At 38.7% G+C, this 20,793-nt stretch overlaps 1 protein-coding gene across 5 annotated transcripts in view; it reads right to left on the bottom strand.

The window, feature by feature from the left end:
- zbtb46 (zinc finger and BTB domain containing 46) overlaps positions 1 to 18,904 on the bottom strand; it is a 91,790-nt gene extending 72,886 nt beyond the window's left edge. For 2 of the 5 annotated variants that reach the window (XM_067370790.1, XM_067370785.1), the window contains exon 1: positions 18,716 to 18,904. The gene's annotated coding sequence lies outside the window, so the exon portion shown is untranslated. Of the gene's footprint in view, positions 1 to 13,032; positions 13,089 to 18,559; positions 18,648 to 18,715 lie in introns of those variants that run through there. The other 3 variants (XM_067370787.1, XM_067370789.1, XM_067370786.1) reach the window with 3 other exon arrangements.
- Between the last annotated feature and the right edge of the window lie 1,889 nt (positions 18,905 to 20,793).

Below are 20,793 nucleotides of genomic sequence, written 5' to 3'. Positions count from 1 at the left end.
AGAGAGAGAAGGGAGGTTAGCAGGAGATAACCTGACAGAGTGTCTTTTGTTTCACGAGAGCTGGTGTTACGGAGGGAGTCAAGATTGGATTTGCCAGTAAAATAAACAGGGGTGGATCCTGGAGTAATGTTCTAGGGTGACTTACGGTCGTAGAGATGATGGCATGAGGACATACACAAGAGATCCGGGAACTAACTGTCCGTACGGGTTACACTTAAAATACTGGATATATTCAGTGTTCACAGAGAGTTTGAGAAGACGGGTGGGAGAGTCCCTAGGGGGTCCCAAAACCTCTGTGTGGGGTCTTGGTTGTCACATATCTTCTCCCATTACCAGCAACAAGGCCATGGATGGGTGAATCACACCTGCCAAGAACATGTCCACATGTCCAGGTCACATTTCACCCCACAATCAAAAAAAAAAAAAAAACATATTGTGCACAAAGACACTGAAGAAATTATTTTATGACCATTAAGATGTTTGCACTGGGACATTATTTTAGTGACAATTAAGCCAAATTAACCCCCCCCTCCAAATTTTCATTAAAGCATCTTATTATTCTTATTGGTGATTGGAAATATTACCATGACCAATTATTTCCAATAAGACAACAATATTTGGATTGCAGTAATGAGAATGAAATTATTTTGCGGCACATTAATTGGGTGTAAAGTGCTTAATTGCCATAAAAATAATATCACGATGCAAAAAAAAAAAAAAAAACTGGCCTAAATAGGCTTCATTATATTTTGGGTGAAATCTGACCCAGACCTGTTTGTTTTCGTGAGTCATTCATGTCATACACTGCAAAAAAAAAAAAAATAAAAAATAATAATATGTTTACTTGAACTAAATTAAAGCAGCATAAGATATTAAAGATAATATCTTAATAGAGAATATATTTTAATATATCTTAATATATTCAGATAAACAATATTTAAAAATCCTGAACTTTCACTATTTTAGCATCAGTGCATCAAATTGAGTAGTTAGTACCGATAAAACAGCAAAACATTTATTATAATCATCTTTACTGTCGCATTTTTCCTATACGGCAATTAAAAAATAACTAAATTTAGTGAGGTAAATTAAATACCTTAATTAAAGCTACAAAATAACTTTTTTTTTTTGCTTTTCAAGTAAATATATGTTGATTTATGGATGTTTTTATACTGGAAAACAAGAAAACTTTCTTATACTGATAACAAGAAAATATTTTACAGTGTAGTCTTGACATTAAAAACTGCTTGGATAGCGATGCGTATTGTGCAACTGCAAATGAGACGATAACAAGGATGGGTTCAACTAAATTGAATGAATGAGTTTGTGTATCTTCATCTGACCATCTTCGCTGAGGGACGGGCTCACTTAAGCGCAGGGTTGAGAGGTTGATGACAAGCTAGTTACTGAGTGGGAGTCAAATTCCAGCACGATCTCCACCTCTTCCTTCTCTTTCGCTGTCTTGCTTTCTCCCACTTATTTCTTTTTTTCTATGAGTGTACACTCACATTAACACACACACACACACACACACACACACACACACACACACACACACACACACACACACACACACACACACACACACAGAGTCAACGTTTCAAATCCACCAAATGGTGCGCCGATGACTCCCCAAAGCTCGGCTGCCGCTACTCACGAATCGACGACTCATCTTTAACACCTTCTTGGAGCTCGCGCCGTGAGAGGTGTCACAACAAACCGGCGTTGTCACGCTGCACTGAAGCAAGCCGTTCCTGTAAGCACACACTCCTGTGCGCACACACACCAACACACAACCTCACACACCATGCTGTGACAAGCCATTATCACAACAGGAAGGCTCATCACCGCCAGATAAGGTCCACGAATGCAAACTTCACAGAATGATTCGCTGAACGCTGCTTTTCATTTTTAAACTTAGTAAAACATATATTTTTAGCATTGCACTTGTTTTGTGCAGTCGCAATTTAGTTTTTCATGTCCATTGTCCACCTTCTCTGTCACGTATTAAGCAGGCTATAACTTTAGGAAATATAACATACACACTAACATATGCATTTATATACACAAAGATGGATGGATGGATGGATGGATGGATGGATGGATGGATGGATGGATGGATGGATGGATGGATGGAACGATATAACAATAGATACATAGACAGACAGACGTACGGAGATAGATAGATAGATAGATAGATAGATAGATAGATAGATAGATAGATAGATAGATAGATAGATAGATAGATAGATAGATAGATAGATAGATAGATAGATAGATAGATAGATAGATAGATAGATAGATAGATAGATAGATAGATAGATAGAATCACATTGTACCTCCACAAGACATTAACAGCACTGACAATCAAGAAAGCAAATTCTCAAATTCTTATTAAGGACCTCTTTAAAAGTGAGATTTTTAAAGTTCCAGATTCAAACACACACACACACACACACACACACACAAACATGTCCTGGCATGAGGTGTCTGTCAGGAAGCTAATTGTCATAATCAGGAACACTGGCTCCTGTCAATGACTCAGAGTGAGAGAGAAAAACAGAGAAAGAGAGAAATAGAGAGAAAGAGAGGTGCAGGTGGACAGAAAGGAGGGGGTGTCTGTAGCGTGACTGCTGGGCTGTCAACAAAACATTGGCATCCTTCTGGAAACCATCCGTACTGGATAACCCCAAACTAACAGCTCGCCAAATACTAAAATGATGGGGAGAGAAGAAGAGGGGGTGGCAGAAAAGAGACAGATAGCTGGTGAAACAAAGAATTTGGAGAGAGGAAAACAGCATGACCTCACAACTTATTAATGAACTGTTGCTCCTCTTCAAATCGCTGATCAAGGCATTTAAAAACCTCTTTCTTTATAGGTGTGTAATTTCTGTGTAACTAGCATGATGAAACAGATCTTTAAAAATAATGACAATTCAAACAGGTTTCCTTGAACACTCCATCATCTGCCATTGGTCAGACAAACTCATAGCTCCGCCCCTAACTAATGTCATTGGTTAAACCACTGTTGCTGTGTCAGGCTGGTCGAAGGCTCATGCAAACAGAGCAAGGTTTTGAAAGCAGCATAAACAGCATTTATACTTTTTCTGAAGAATCAATATACAAATGCCTTAATTATAGCTGACTCAGCATATTAAGAAAGCGTCTTAACATCCAAAAGATTATACACTTCTCAGCAACTCAACTATTGTGAGAAGGGGGGAAAAAAGACACTGGCAAAACTTGTTTGCCAAAAGTTATGATTCACCTGAATGGTTGCAGGTCTTGCGGCATTGGCTGGTTAAGATCTAACAGGCTGTGCTAACCAGCTAAACTCGACCCATCGGTCTGGACTTCCATGGGTAGTCTAGGGGCGTACTCACACTAGGCACGGTTGCTTTGAACCCAAATATAACGCTCGAGCCCAACTGAACCACGCTCTGACCCACCTCTTCCAAGTGGGCCAGGGCCGGCTAAATGAACCACGCCCGGACACGGAACAGAGCGCTCACACTTGTCAAACGAACCGGGCTTTGAGGGTCAAACGCGCTCGGGCACGGTTCAGAGAGCCTAGTGTGAGTACACCCTAGGGGTGTAAAGGTTCTCGGTAAATAAAATCAAACCGTACCGTCCTCCACCCACAGTTCGGCACGCACTTGCACCAGAGTTCATCTCACATCTGAAGATCTGAACAGCACACGTTGCTATCTGGGTTTAAACTAAACTCGTTTAAGCCTTGCCAAATTAAACATTCAAGAGCAAGATGCGAAAAGAGAACTTGCATTCTCTGTGAGTAGATTTGTGTGTGCACTCATCCGAGGCATGCACACAGAAAGCCGCTTCTCAGACAGCGTGCAAATATTGAGTTCTCATTCAAGTCTTGCGCTTGAACGGAGAAATTCACACAAAAATGTTCAACATGCCTGTCTTGGTGAGTATCCTAGCAAACATAGTCGGTTTTATCTTAAAGGGATAGTCCACCCAAAAATGAAAATTCTGTCATCATTTACCTGTATGAACCTGTATGAATTCCTTTGTTCTGCTGAACACAAAGGAAGATATCTGAAAAAATGTCAGTAACCAAATTGATCTCGCATTTGTATCAGTGTCAATATATAAGATCTGTGCATTATGTCTTAAAGTGACAACAGCCTTGCCTTCCTGCTCTTGTCTGTGTTTTTAATGTTAACCAAACAAAAGACAAGGAAATCATGCACTGCTCTTGACTGAATGGCTTTTGTAACATTAATATTGATTAATGGTTATTTAACTTATACAGTGAAGATTATATACAATGTTATTTTATATATGATTACTTTATTCTACTTTTAGATACCTAAATAACCTGAAAAGCACAGTTTATTTTATTTGTATCTTTGGTCTAATGTATTTATTTGTGCCGTTTATATATATATATATATATATATATATATATATATATATATATATTTTAGGAATATATGTTTTATGTGCCAGGACTTAGGAAACATTTAAATTCTGCATTTAATATAAAATTTTCTATATATATTAAAAAAAAAACAAACAAAAAAAAACAGTATAATTAGATGCTCAATACATCACAGAAAACCAAATCTTTAAGTCTGCAAGCAGTAAAAGCACATTTACATTGGCGAACGAGGCATAAACCGCAAGATGGTCTTATTCTTGAGCCCTGGGTATACTTAGTTTTTTTATGCATACACTAGTGTACGCGCACAGTCGAACGCACAGTCTTGAAAAGTATACTTCATTTGACTTGTACGCGTACACAGGCATTCGACGCATGCACACTTTTGAGCAAACTCTGTCCACGAGTTACAACCGATGTAAACATCTTTTGTATTCTTTCATGCTAGAGTTGTACAAATGAGGTACTTTCTAACCTCTTCGCACAATCTCTCGTCTCCATTGTCGCTGCAGCTTGCACGCCTTCCGGTCTGTTCTGTTTATGCAGTTTTTCTTTGACTACCTTGAGATTCGACGCCCCCAGGGCATGGTTGCCACCTTGTATATAAACTAATTACTGCAAAAAAAATTAAATGCACATGTGCAACCTGCGCGTACAAGTATGCAAAAATCCGGCTGTGCTTCTGATGATGAAATTCACGTCACGCACACTGTATGCTGACCCTCACGTACGCGTAAAAAGTGAAGCATACTTTGGGCTTTATTTTTTGTTTTTTTTCGTTTTTCTAGTAAAAATATCTAAACAAGATAAACTCATAAAATGCTTCATTGTTAAAGATTTTAGAGAATACATCTTGAATTATGTGTATTTTTATTACGCCAATGGCAAATAAATTGAGTGAATTAAATTCACTAAATGTTATTAGATGTATTTACATTTTTTATTACATAAACTGGTCTTGTTTCAGGTATGTTCAGATATTTACACTGAAAAAAGATTTTTAAAAAATATATTGATTAAAAGTGCAAGTAGCAGTACCCTTAACTCTCTCACTCTGTGGCCATGCCATCTTTATCGTCGAGCCCTATATTAGTCCTATATTAATATGATCAGTGTTTCTGTCATACAGGGGCATTTTCACACCTTTGTCTTCTGTCTGCTGAGGACTAAAGGGGAAAACATGAAGAGAAACACAACTGTGGCTATACTTATTCGGTCTGACAGTTTGAAAAGCAAAAGAAGTGAGCGAACGAGTGAGAAAAGAAAGAGAGAAAGAATAAGAGGCGATTAGTGATCGTATGGGTCTTACAAGTCTTATAACAGATTTTAATGCACTTTATATTAACCCATAAAACATCATCCTCTAGGCTGATATGACCCTACTAAATAATTCATTATCTCTAAGAGCTTCTTTTGTTTCATATTTGATAATCAAGTATAGCTTAACAATAGCCAGTGTTTTACCCAGGCTTGTGTTTCCATGGTAACCACGAGTGTGGCCAAGAGTCAACCCTGTCACCACACGCTTCGCTCCTGTCCCATACTGTCTGTTTTTCCTTCTTTTGTATATTTCGCCATACGACGCCTTGACAGAATGGTTCAGGTGTCACCTGCTGAACTGTAGGCACTAACGTTGCTCGATTAACAACGGACGAAACGAGCGATATATATCATGCATCATGCTGCATGTAGGAATAACAGGGCTAGCGTGTTGCTCTGGTGATCACGATCATTCTGCGACACCGCCCACCTCACAAACCTAATTTTAAAGAAAGTCACACATTCCCACGTTGTGAGGTGGCGGTATCGAGTGTCCAACCAACACTTTCTCTGAACAACCCCTTGGGTGGGTGGGGAGGGTTCGAGAGGACCTTCATTTCTTTCCCTTCCTCTCTCATGTTGTTTTACAAAAGTAAAAAGGCCCAAAATACTGTGATGACATTTTGTGTATTTAACCATGATGACTAAATCTAAAACCTCATTTTTAAACCCAAAGCCTATTTTCGTCAAAATCATCATGTCAGTGGAGGTGCTATGGGGTCTGAAAAGGTAAGATAAGGTAAGGTAAGATGATAAGATAAGATAAGATAAGATAAGATAAGATAAGATAAGATAAGATAAGATAAGATAAGATAAGATAAGATAAGATAAGATAAGATAAGATATGACTCCCTAAAAAGTCAGTGGTGGCTGCCAGAGGGTGTTAGGAGGTTTGAAAAGTTCAGATAAAAATATTATAAATATATTATAATATTATAAAAATAAAATAAAATAATAAAAATAAAACAAAACAAACCAAATAATAATAATAATAATAATAATAATAATAATAATAAAACAAAACAAAACAAAAAATAAAGTAAAACAATAAAAAATATTTAAAAAAGTAAAAAATAAATAAAATAAAATAAAATAATAAAGTGTTCACATCTAAACAATCCCTCCCTAAAACTCAGACACAATTGCTGCAAAGTCAGTGTAAGTTCAGATAAAAATATTATAAATATATTATAATATTATAAAAATAAAAAAATAAAATAAAACAAAACTAAAAAATAAAATAAAATACAACAAAAATAAAGTAAAACAATAAAATAAAAAATAAAATAAAGTAAACCAATAAAAAATGTAAATAAAATAAAATAAAATAAAATACAACAAAAATAAAGTAAAACAATAAAATAAAAAATAAAATAAAGTAAACCAATAAAAAATAAAAAATAAAATAATAAAATAAAATAAAATAAAATAAAATAAAATAAAATAAAATAAAATAAAATAAAATAAAATAAAATAAAATAAAATAATAAAGTGTTCACATCTAAACAATTCCTTGCCAACACTCAGACACAATTGCTGCAAAGTCAGTGGGGGCTGCCAGAGTAAAATTAAATAAAATAAAACAAAAATAAAGTAAAACAATAAAATAAAAAATAAAATAAAGTAAACCAATAAAAAAATAAAATAAAATAAAATAAAATAATAAAATTAAATTAAATAAAATAATAAAGTGTTCACATCTAAACAATTCCTTGCCAACACTCAGACACAATTGCTGCAAAGTCAGTGGGGGCTGCCAGAGTAAAATTAAATAAAATAAAAAATAAAAAAATAACCACTAAACCACAAAGTGTGTCACAAAGTTCGGAGCCAACAATGGCTGCACAAAGTTTCCATGCAGCTTGGCATGGTTGCACGCTCACCTGGCAGTGGGGGTGTTCGAGCTCGGAAAACAGGGCGTGGAAGCTGGAACCAGAGCAAGATCAGGGCTCTCATTTAATCTAGGTAGAAAAAAAAAAATGGGGCCATGGAGGGCACACCTGTACTATTTTCAACACCCCTTTTCTTGGACTAACAATCAAGTACACACTGGATTGGGGGGAGCTGGAAAGCCAGATCTGGTGATCAAGGAGTCAAGCATGAAGGACACAGTACATAACTGACTGACATCGTCCATGAAAAAGACAACACAAGTTTTGCTGTATATTATTCAGATGTTCCACCAACTGTAATTTTGTGTACTGTCACAGTGTGCAGATCCAAGTTGTTACTGAAGCTCTTTGACAACTGACAAGCGAAAGCGGCAGTCCCGCGACACGCCAGAGCACGAAGGCAGGTTTGAGAGTTTCCCATACGAGACACTTATCCGTCTGCCGCAAATGTACCTCTTCACCGTGATGAATATTTCATGTTCTGATGGCACTTTTAAGACAGAACTAATTAACGAAAACTAGTTGATCTAGCATACGTTAAATCAGTTCAATTAAAAGCACGCAGGCAAACGCTACATGCTAATAGCAGGAGCAGCGGAATAATTGTATGTTGAGGGGGAAGTGCTGAATGTTAAACAGGCCCTGTTAACAGCACTTTAGCACTTGGCGATGAACTCCTCTCAGGATTACACCGACCCTTGATAATGGACTAATGCAGATCGGCACATCATACAATACATTTGGAAAAAACAGAGGCCTTCCAATGGCCATGACATATCTACTGCCTCCAAAGCAATGAGGCGGTGTAGATCTAGACTGTGACACTGCAAACTGAATTAAATCCAGTTGGGGATTTGGGAACTTGAGCCATGTACAAGACGAACTTATACCAACTTTGACTTCTGGTTTGGGAATTTTCTAAGCTAGCATTTAGACACAGATCTAGATGGTTCTGAAGAAAGGAAATCTTCACCCTAACAATGATTTCAATGGCTTTCTAAAATTCACAGCAAGAAGGAAAAGTGTTCTGTGGTATTGTGGGGTAAATGTGTTAGCGCTAGGAGTGTCTCCACCCTCCCTTAATGGTTAGCTCTTGGCAGACAAGATGGGATGAAAAGTATAGAGACAGACTAAACCATCTTCTGAAAAATAAACAGAGCTTTTAAGAGACAGACAAAAGCGCTATGGAAAGTGGACAACCAACTGTCCACCGATTCACCTGAGAACGTTTGAAATGGTAAAAGCCTTCCTGTCCAACTGAAAAAGGACTCAATGCTGACATAACTGAGCACCAACATTAAGCCATTTTCTTGGTTTGCTTTTTTGCTCCTCTGTTTTTGTCATATCTCACTTGCTACTTCTAGACAGAAATGAAGAACACATGGAATTTTTTTTAATTTTTGATAAAATACTTCCTTATTCCAGCTTAATACGCAGAGACAGCTGTAAGTATGCCATTTTGGATTGATTTCCCTGTGAAGTATAACACTGTGTCTCTCTGGTGCTTTCAAAACATTGCTCTTGTTTGTTTGAGGATACTGACCAGGGGTGTTTCCCAAAACCAACTATGGTCACAAGTTCTATCATTACCAACACAATTCAATGGAACTTGTGACCAGAGGTGTCATGCCCACTTAAACCAAGGGGGCCCCATCAGATTTCTGAGCAAATTGGGTTTGAATGCGGCTTCCAAAAGACAAAAAAAAAAAAAAATAATTTAGTTTGATGATTGACCCTTTGAAGAGTACGATCACATCGGTGTGATTAGAATATTCATTGCGTCACGTGATCAGTTGCTGGTTTTTTTGCCGTTGCAGACACATTGCATAGATAACAAAATTTACTCCAATCTTAGAATATTGTAGGTACAAAATGAATAGAGCCCCAAAGTTGTCATCTTTTAGTGAATATCTTAGTATTCTGGAATAGAGACAGTAAATGCGTTAAAGGGATAGTTCAACAAAAATGAAAATTTGATGTTTATCTGCTTATCCCCAGGGCATCCAAGATGTAGGTGACTTTGTTTCTTCAGTAGAACACAAATGATGATTTTTAACTCCAACCGTTGCCGTCTGTCAGTCGTATAATACATGTTAATTGGAACATCATCTATGAGAGTAAAAAAAAAAACATGCACAGACAAATCCAAATTAAACCCTGCGGCTCGTGACGACACGTTGATGTCCTAAGACACGAAACGATCGGTTTGTGTGAGAAACCAAACAGTATTGTTTGCTGTATGTCCTACACCTTCCTTATTCAACTTACAGAACGAATGCAGCGCCAGTTCCGTTTTTTCCGCAAGTAGAATAGGCAAGGCGTAGGACATACAGCGTAAGCTTTTTGAAGAATACACAGATCGTTTCGGTAGATAAGACTCTTATTCCTCGTCTAGTATTGTTTAAAGCCCTTCGAAGCTGCACTAAAACTGTAATTTTGAAACTTAAACTTAATTTCTTTTCGACCGAAGAAAGAAAGACATAAACATCTTGGATGACATGGGGGTGAGTAAATTATCAGGAAAATTTTATTTAAAAGTGGACTAATCCTTTAAACTACGCCAGAGCGCCTACACACCTCACACACTGGATACGGTGCGCAAGGCAGTTGGACATAGTGGTGTATTAGAGGTAAAAAATGTATATACATACTGTTCGGTTTCGCGCACAAACTGATTGTTTCGTGTCTTAGGACATCAATGGGGTTTAATTTGGATTTGTCTGTGCATGTTTTTTTTTACTCTTATAGATGGTGTTCCCATTGACACGCATTATACAACTGACAGACCGCAATGAGTTAAAAATCATCAATTTTGTTCTATTGAAGAAATAAAGTCACCTACATCTTGGATGCCCTGGGGATAAGCAGATAAACATCAAATTTTCATTTTTGGGTGAACTATCCTTTTAATTATATGTGTTCTTCGATAATTAAAAAGTATAAATAATAGTATTTTTATTTGGAGGTTGTGATGAATTTTTTATTTTTTAAAACAAACTATGAATAATACAATACAGTGTTGAAGCTAACATTGCTCATTTATAAAACATACCAGTGACTAAAATACTGTGGCATATTTTGGACACAGTATTTTTTTATATAGTGTAATTATAAATTTAAGTACTGAGTAATATGAATTAATATTCATAATAATAATAATTTTGCACTTTACATGGAAGGGGGGAATCTCCTCAACCACTACCAATGAGGAGCATCCACCTGGATGATGCGACGGCAGCCATATTGAACCAGGATGCCCACCACACACTAGCATATTGGTGGAGAGCAGACAGAGTGATGAAGCCAATCAGAATATATATGAGGATGATTAGGAGGCCATGATGATGGACAGAGGCCACTGGGCAGATTTGGTCAGGATGCCAGGGTTAAACCCTTACTCTTTCGAAGGACATCCTGTGATTTTTAATGATCATAAAGAGTCAGGATGCGAAGGATGTACAACATGTACTTACTACATTAGAATTAGGGTTTTGTTTAGGGTTAGTTGCATGTAATTATGCATAATTTACAGTTATCACTGCAGTAAGTACATGTAACATTTGTAACAAGGGCACTGTAAAATAAAGTGTTACCCATATTTTTAGTTCTGCTATACAAGATTAATTGGTCATTGGCCTGGTCTTGGGTTAGTTTTGATTGGTCAATGTAGATCTGGCAACCCTTATCATAGTACTTTGTTATTTGATTCTCTATGACATTAAATAAAGATTCCATGTGCTTGAAAAGAAAGTCTGAATAGCAGTTTGTGTGAATATGCATGAGTGGTTCTCTCTGGGCCGGCGCAAAAGCTAATTTGAATCTGTCAGTTTGAATGTGACGTCACACCAGTGTTGTAGCCCCTTTGGGCTACTTTAACACTGTTGCTGTGGGTTGTTGTTCACGTCTGTGGGTTGAAGCAACTCCAAATAACATTATATTTAGCCCCTGGAATGCGAATTTTACCAGGGGAACCCCGCCAAAAATGTGGATTTTACCCACAGGGATGCGATTTTTACCGGGGGACCCCCCGAAACTCAACTGGGCTAGTTTTGAGTAGCAATTGGGTGGGTTTTGTTGTGAAAACCTGGCAACCCTGCATCACGACAAGTTGACAAAACTCAAAAGTGTGACATTACTGCTGGGGAAAAGTTAGAATGTGTCAAAAATACATGCCAGTAGGTTTTAATATTTACCATACGTGAAACTTCATTCAATACTCGCATATGAAGCTCAGCAAGGATGTACATTAGATAAAGTCTACTTACTCTAAATCCCTAATCACCACGTTAAAGGGGCTGAAGAGGATGAAGACAAGTATGGTTTTAACTGGTGAGGGTTAGCATACCTCCCTGTGTGTAAACATCCTGTATTTAAGACCACGTGTGGTCAGAAAGTAAGCCAGAAACGACTGAGCGCGACATGGGCGGGGGTGTTGTCAACGAGTTTATGTGTGTGTGTTTGTTTGTGTGTTTACTTTTCAAACCCAAAAGCAGCTCTAGAGTATGCCACGATTTAAGACTCACTAAGCTGGACCAAATCTCACCCCAGTGAGAGAGAGAAGAGAGAGAATTACCGAAGATATTATCGAACAGCGCAAGGTGGACAAGCATAAGGAGAAATAGAAGAGGAAAAAACAGAAACAAAAACCTCATGACCACATCCTCTTTTTCAGCCTGGGAGTGTAAAGCCCACTGCTAAGCGCTTGCCCAGGGTATGCTATCTCATTTCCAGGGGCTTTTTTTTCACTCGGTTTCTCCCCCAGGGCTTTCCACACAGCCTGAGAGCCCCCTCTGAAATATTCACAAGGCACCTGAGGACACAGGTCTTTGTGGGGCGGTTCCAGGGAGGTCGGCTCCGGTTTAACCCACACAACGAGTGCCTAATCTAGGGGGATGAACACATCTAAGTGGCTGATGAGCACAGCTGTCACTCCTTACACACACACACGCACACACACACAACAGCTCTAGGGAGCAAAGCGCACCTGTATGCGTCCCCGCTCACACAAAAGAACTTCCACAATCTAGTTTTTTGGTTTGATTACTAGGGATGTGTGAGATAAGTCGACTAAACAATATTACTGCTGCTATTTGACACTGAAACTTTTTTTTTTTTGCACATTTATGTTTTGCTTTATTTTATTTATTTATTTTACAAAAGCTATGTTCAAATCAATGTCATGTTAATGTTACATTTTAAAAATGAAACATTATTTTGAAAGGTGTGTATCTGGAGGCAAAATAATTTTATTTTAACTCAGACCTTACATGTTAATTTGTAATAATGTCACTTTCAGAGAAATGTCCACTCGGAAGATCAGCAAAATGAAGGAGTATTTTGACTTATAAGAAAACGGAAATGTTTTGTGTAGGCAATGTAGTGTTAAACTAGCATATAACAGTTAATGCTCACCCAAAAATTATTTGCTCACCCTCAAGTTGTTCCAAACCGGTATGAGTTTCTTTCTTCTGTTGAACATAAAAGAAGTTTTTTTGAAGAATTTTGGCAAGCAGACATGAAAAAAAAAATACCATGGAAGTCAATAGGACCATCAACTGTTTGGTTACCCATATTCTCCAAAATATCTCCTTTTGTGTTCATCAGAAGAAATTAAATCATACAGGTTTAGAACAACATGTGGGTGAGTAAATTATGACAAAATTTATCCCTCGAAGTTTGCTTATAGACTTGTTATACTGCTAGTTATGAGGGACAATACCCACATGAAATTTTATACTAGTTTAAAAGGGAAACATTTTGAATGAAACTTAATTGACAACTACTAACAAACAGAATACCCATGAAAGTATAGCTGCCAGTACACGTCAAGGTTTTCTTGCGATTTTGCCGCCTGTCATGTCACAAGAAGCGCGTGCAAACGTGATTGCGCAATCTAACTTTTTTTTTTTTTGAGGAATTGTATAATTGACATTGATTATTGAGTTTGCACACTGCCCATTGATTCATTCATTTTAATAATATTGTCTCAGTATAGGATTTGAATGTTTGATTTAGACTATTTCAAATGGATCGCTTATAGAGAATGCCATTTTTAACTGTCTTCTGGGGATTTGTTAATAGTTGTCTAGTCGGCTGCAAAACTCCATTTTAAACGCTAATTAAATTAGTTGTGGCACACATCGCTATTGATAACACATATGGTGTGAGGGTGTAAAACTGAAATAAAAAATTTAAATGCAACAATTGTGTGCTTAACAGTCATGTTTGTGTTTAGCTTTAAATATTAATGTGAATCAAAAGGGAGGCATCATACAAGACACGTACTGTACAGATGTTTAATGTGCAGTATTCATGAGTGCTGATAAATATAATATCGGGCTTTGTGTGGTCTTAAAGTGAGGGGGAGAAGCCGGTCCCCAGTGTTGGAGCAGGTTCATGATTTCTAACCTGTTACCCACACAACACAGCCCACAGCCCGGGGAGAGCAGCCATCTTCCACACACTCCACCCACACACACACATATACACACTCAGCTGTGTGTCGTGTCAGCTTGCACCCCCATACCCTGCCCCCCCCACATCAGCACCCATTCTCCATCGTTCACACACACACGTACACACGGCCAGTTGAACTACCCCCTCTTTATCTGTTTCTCTATCCCTCTCCACCATCAGCCACCTCCTCCCCCATATCTTGCCTTTCTGTGCAAATGTTCAGATTAACAACCGCAACCACCCTGAATAAACACAGCACTGCACTTACTTGTTCAACTAACTGCCTGAACCTCCCTCAAGATACACTTGCACATCTACACACGTTAAACATGTATGCTTAAACATTATAACAGTCAAACATTTAAAACAAACTCCAATGTGGATGATTCCCTCATATAAGACGAAGCATACAAAGTATACTGAATGTAACTAAATGAACGCAACTTGAGTTTTTTTAGATGTAGGCACTGCCATGCATAATTCAGCACATAAAAATAATATATGAAGGGTTATATACAAGTTCTGCACTTTTGGAAGCATCTATGCTATCGATTTCCATTGAAAACGTCAACTTTAGTTTGTAGCATCAGACGAAACTGTGTTGACAGAGTGCACTTACAGTGGAAGTCTATGGGGCATTCATTTACTGTTTTGTTTGTTTTTATGGTCTGAGTCATAATTAGTCCAAACCAGGCTCTCTAGAAAAATGTGCCTGTGGTGATATTTCTGCAAAATGATTTTACGTCGATTAAACGTTTACATTTAATGATTTTACGTCGTTTCGTGACTTTCAAAGTGTAATGTCCATCGAGAGGCACAAAAAAAGTGTGTTCAGTTGCATCCAAAACATTGTATTACATTGGTTGTTGTACATATCGGAAACGAGTGGCACTATAAGGTTAAGGCTCTATCATGTTTGAAAAAAATTTACCACCTACATTAAGCCTAACCGATAGGGTTGACAAAAAACACATTTGCTGAAGCAACCATGCCATTATAGCTGCTTCTACAAGTTCTTTTTATCAGGACTTGTCTTTCATGAGATTCAATGTACAATGCTGTACCAGATGAGCTACAGAGCAATTATACTATGTCAGAAAACACATGTACAATTATGTGATGCAAATGTCAAAATGTCACATAATTCGGTGGGTCACAGAATTCCGGTATTACCAATAACACCTGGGATTCTGTGAAAAGGCCTATAATTTGCTTTCTATGTGCGAGGTATTGAAATCGCCTTTGAATGCACGTTCACTTTTCACTTTCAAATTCATGATCACATGTTCTCTGTGTATAGGGAGCGGTGGAAACTGCACATTTTTGTTGTGCACCAAATTCCCTGCCATCGTCTTGTCAGTCATCTCACCTTCCTCTCGTCAAATGAAATCTGATTCTGCAGCTCATGCTGTATGGAGCAGAAGCTTTCAGTTTATAATTGTAGCATTAGTTGTCCAATTGAACTAAATGGTTTTTATTTCTTTAAAAAAAGAAAAAGCAAAATGACAGTGGGTGTGGTGCTGTGGGCAAGTAATGTAATTGGTGTACGGCCGAAGACCGTGTAACACCGGTAACATCAACTAATGCAGCAAGCCTAGTGAAAAGGAATAAAAGTTGGTGTTTTACTGCCTCTAGAGTTCATTTCAGTTGAAAATACAGTGAATTGTATGTATAGTTACATTTTTGGACTTTTACCAAAATTACCATTTTTCCAATTTGGGGGGCGGGGGTGGGGTCGACTTTGAATGCGCGGCCGCTTTTCACTTTCGAATTCGCAATCATGCATATGCTGAGTATAGGGAGCGGTGGTACTGACCGCACATTTTGTCAATGGCGCTCAGGATCTGTTGCACACCAAATCCTCCGCCACTGTCTTGTCAGTCAACTCTCCTTACTCTTGTCATGTGAAATCTGACTGCAGCTTTTGCTGTATGGAGCAGAGCAGACGCTTTCAGTTTATAGTTGTAGCATCCATAGTCCAACTGAACTAAGAACAAAACGTCAATGTGGGCAGTGCCGTGGTGGGCAAGTAATATAATTTGTGTAAGGCCAAACACCGTGTAACACTGACTAATGCAGCAAGCCTAGTGAAAAGGAATAAAAGTTGTTGGTGTTTTACTGCCTCTAGTGTTCATTTCAGCTGCAAAATGAACCAAAATGTACATTTTTGCCAAAATGTAGGAAGAGGCACATTTTTCCAATGAGCCTATGTGATATTCAACAGCAAGCTGTCAATAGAGTTGTATTTAATGTTCTTTTATAACAGCTTATTAAGTGCTGGTTGTGGGCAGGTATGATAGTTTGGCTTCATTAAAACAGTTCCTAGAACACTTTGCTACTCTTTACTCTTATTTCAGTCCCTCTCTTCCCCTTACCCCACGCAGTAGGAACCAGTTCCCCTCCCCTGCTTTCTGTTGACACAATACAGCCACACCTGTGAGGAAGTCAATATGCATAGTGGACCAAAGCCCCCCCTCCTGCCTAAAATGTTCTCCCACTTATACACAAACACACACACACACATACGGATTCTCCATTAAATAAAAACACCTGGACATGACCCTGAGGCAACACCAACACTGCCCTCTAGAATGAGATGTCTTGCTAAAGAATACACAAATACAGTTTGTGCAGACTGTGCATGTATCGAACAACAATCATTTACTCATTTGGTAGACGCTTTTTTCTAAAGTAAAGCATACGTATTAAGGTATATATTTTTATCAGTATGCGCACTCAATGGGAATCAACCCCCCGGCACCGTTAGCACCGCACTCTACCAGACAAACTACAGGAACACAATCACTGTACTTTTATCCGCAAGAATAAGAGTTAGATAGTGCTTTTCATTATAATTCTGTGGACTGTCTACACGCTTTAGACTTAAGTAAAGGAAGAAGGCAAAGAAAAGCACTACATTTTAGTGCTTAATAACAGTTTGGAACTATAACAGATACAAAGGCTGTATGAGGATCTCTTGCCCTGGATAGTTCAGTCCAGCACATGGTGTCATTAAATGATTCTAGGCTACCTTTGAATGACTGTTTTCCATCCCAGGAGAGAGGTGACTGGACAGGCTGTACCTGACAGCACCATCAGACACACACACATTACTGACATCAACATATATTACAATCTTTACATCTACAATAGAGGCTAAATAATGCCATTTTCGTGTTAATTAACTCATTGTTTAATCAAAATGCAGGTCATGGGTGTCAGAGAGGTGGAAAAGACCTATAAAAGTGATTTGCAAAGGAAGTTGTCATGTTGGCTTCATTCTGTGTAGATGGGCATGAGGACAGTTCCTTACATAACCAGTTCTTCTGCTCAACTGACTCATTTTGCACTGCAGACAGTCACAAAGCCATAAATATATGAATGTAACTTTAAAAACAGTTTACACTTATTTACGTTTTATATGTGTAGTTAAATTCGTACGCGAATGCGTTTATAAGTAACATTTATTGTTTTTAACGGTTTGAATTTGAAATTTTCGCCTACAGTTATAAAATCTCCCCAACAAACCAATCAGAATCGGGTGCACCTGTAGCAAACAAGAGCCGACACGGCGCGAACAAGCGTCATAATAATCAATACAGAGTGGTACATTCTTTTGACAGACGCGCTGAACGATACATTGTTGCGCGTAACGCTCGATTCAAATGTATCAATTCCTAGACGCGCGTTCGAATTCATTGTTGACGTTTATCAGTAAAAACCGCTGATGTTCCGCCGTCGGCGAGTCAAACAAGTGGGGTCGCTCCCCTTAAAACCAACCCGTCAGCGAAGAGAAAATGGAGGAAGACGGAACTGACCAGCTTTAAGGGGGCAGACGGGGGAAAAGAGACAATAACCCGAAGACAGGCAGCGCTCATGTCACCCAACGCTTCCCTCAGTGAAGACTCGTATATACTCTGCTCTCCTCAAGTTGAGGGAAGTATTAGGCTCCGAGCCCCAAATTTGAATTATGCGGGAAATAAAATAATAGAAAAGTGTGTCCAAAAAAAAAATCCCCTTCCCTTTTCTGGTAGTAGGTTTAGGGTGTTGACGCAGCAGAAATTTCCAGCTGGAGAAATTCCCCTTTTGGAGGTTAAATGAGGGGAGGAGAGAGTGGGGTTAAGCCCCTTGCCTGCCAAAGCTGAGCTTTTCATTTAAATACCACCACCACCACCACATGCACTGACCCCCAAAGGACATGGTTTTAGGATTAAAACTTGTAATATAAATAATATTAAGTTCTCAATGGTGAAATATGAAGCACAGCGCGTTGACAAGACAAAAAGAAAGTCTCACATCACTCCAATAAAAGTACCCTGAATGAATGACTGCACATCTGACAGCTGTTCGCAGCGCGTGCTTCATCTGTCATGAACATGTTCTCACCTGGAGACGTCAAACAGGTTGCTGTCACGCATTCTACTTAATGACGCGAAATAAAACAAACGCACCGGCCTCGCGGAAACTCACAACTTGAACTTACCTGAATACCTGTGTTGAGGCGCGAGCTCATGTCTCTGCCATACATCCAGATGACAAGCCAAGTATGATTGTAAAAGCACTGAGAGTGAAGCCTGTGTGGTGGTCAGAAGGGAGGAAGTGCTGTTAGAGATAGTGTGGAAAGGTGAGAGAGGCGTACCTGTTAACCCATGAGTTCTGGGGGGAGCGCGATGTCGATGCTTTGGAGCTCCAGTATTTGCTCGTGACAGGTTTGAGAGAGTGAACAAGTCAACAATGTCAGCAGTCAGCTGGGAGACGCGTGTGTGTCGGTCAGTGTAATTCCCCTGCTCGCTGTCTCCCTCTCTCCACGCTCGTCTTTTTCTGTAATTCTCCCTCCCCTGCTTTTCCGTGTCTCCGTATCAGGAACCAACCTCCCCCTCTGTGTGTGTGTCTCTCTCTCTCTCGCTCGACCGAGAGTCAAATACAGGAAATGAGGCAACATAAACGCTCACATTCACCATCAAACCCTGGACAGCTCCAGCTGAACTCGCACAGCCATGAAGCCTCCAGGTCAATTATGAATATCCAGAGGGCAACATGCCGACTTTATTATCATAAAGATGCTTATCATACTAATTTGACAGGTGGAATACGGATGCTGAATTTGAATTTAATTTCATCCTTGCAACCTCAAAACCAATAAATAAAAGCAAAAATAATTTGATTCAAAATTTAAAAAAATAAATAAATAAAATAATTACATTTAATTAAAAATAAATGTTATAATCCGAAGAATCCGTGTCATTTTGATGTATATGCATGACGTTTAAATATAACAAACTAATTTGTCATAATTTTTCATTATTTTTAAGCAAATTTAGTCCTCACTAATTCGCTTCAAAAGTCTGCATGCATAATAATAATAATAATAATATACAAGAATGAGCAAAATACTGGTGTATATAGGCTACAATTATCTGTTAAAGCCGCGAGTGCCCAGTTCATAGGGCATGTGATGATTTTTCCCATTGGATACTGCTGAATTTGCATGAGGGAGCGTCTGTGCGTGAGTGAGCGGCTGCCACACGCTTTTGTCTACTGTGCGCGTTCTCGAGTGCGTGGAGAGAGACACACGCCCCCTAGTGGTGAGAACGGCGCTTCGAATTCGCCAACGCGGGCATGTCATCACGCTCTCAATATTCCCAATCACCTACCGACAAATGTAAATCACATAATTTAGCATATTCTTAGAGATACAATGATATGCTGTTCAGTTTTTTGTTATTTGAGTGCTGTCTCTCACCCCTTAATCTGAGATACAACAGCCAGGCCATTTTGTATTGCACGTGTGCGTATGTGAGAGCTTTGGCCGGATCGGAACGTGTGTAGGGCAGGGCTGTTTGTGTGCGTGTGGATTGTGTGGATTAAACCCATTGACCTGTGGCAGGGCTCCTGTCTTAGGCTCCTGTGTACGCGTGTAATGCTGATGTTCTTTAGCCACTCTCCGCATCCGCAATCCGTGTCAAAATCAAGCTGCTTTTCTCCCTCGCTCTATCCGTCTGCCTGTCCATGTACGCCAACGGCGGTCTGCCAAGCTGCCTAACACAACATAGTCTGCTTGATTACGCCCCCTTTTATCCTGCCACCTCTTAAACACCACCCCCTCCATCCAGCAAGGGGCTCAAACTTCATTAGCACTCTTATGTATTTATTCATTCATATCATGAGCACTCATCAAAGCCGGGCCAGAGGGACAAGGGCCAAGGAAGGCCTCACATACACATAAGCATAGGGAAGTGACCAGACAACACAGCAATCATATTATTTTCAAAACCTCTCAACAAATGCACAGGTAGTCCTGCTAGTGCTAGAAACTCTAAGCTAGAAAACAAAAAAAATGTTTTTTTGTTTTTTTTTGACAAATTACCCTTGTAAAAAAGAAGTGCACTTCAAAAAGAGTACTTATTACAACAATAAAATACTTTAAAAGAACTGAATGTAATGTTTTACCTGACCATTTTGTCCGAAAAAGCAGTCAGGAGTTAGAAGATAAACCTCGTTGGAGTTAAACTTGAAAAATTTTGTATATTGACGTCTTTCCGCGTTTGAAACAACATTCCTTCTCATGTTCATTCATGTTTATTTGATGCTATACATGAACTAGTAGTAAGAGATGATCGGTTTACGAGCCTCTTGAGCTGAGGCGCTACAGCAATCTGTCATGCACATTAAATAGCCACAAAACGGTTTTTATTGTTTGAATTTCTTATAAAAAAA

Source organism: Chanodichthys erythropterus, chromosome 20, assembly GCF_024489055.1.
Source record: "Chanodichthys erythropterus isolate Z2021 chromosome 20, ASM2448905v1, whole genome shotgun sequence".
NCBI classification, from domain to species: Eukaryota; Metazoa; Chordata; class Actinopteri; order Cypriniformes; family Xenocyprididae; genus Chanodichthys; species Chanodichthys erythropterus.
Note: the sequence above shows the minus strand (reverse complement) of the source record. Positions and strands in the feature narration are given on the sequence as shown.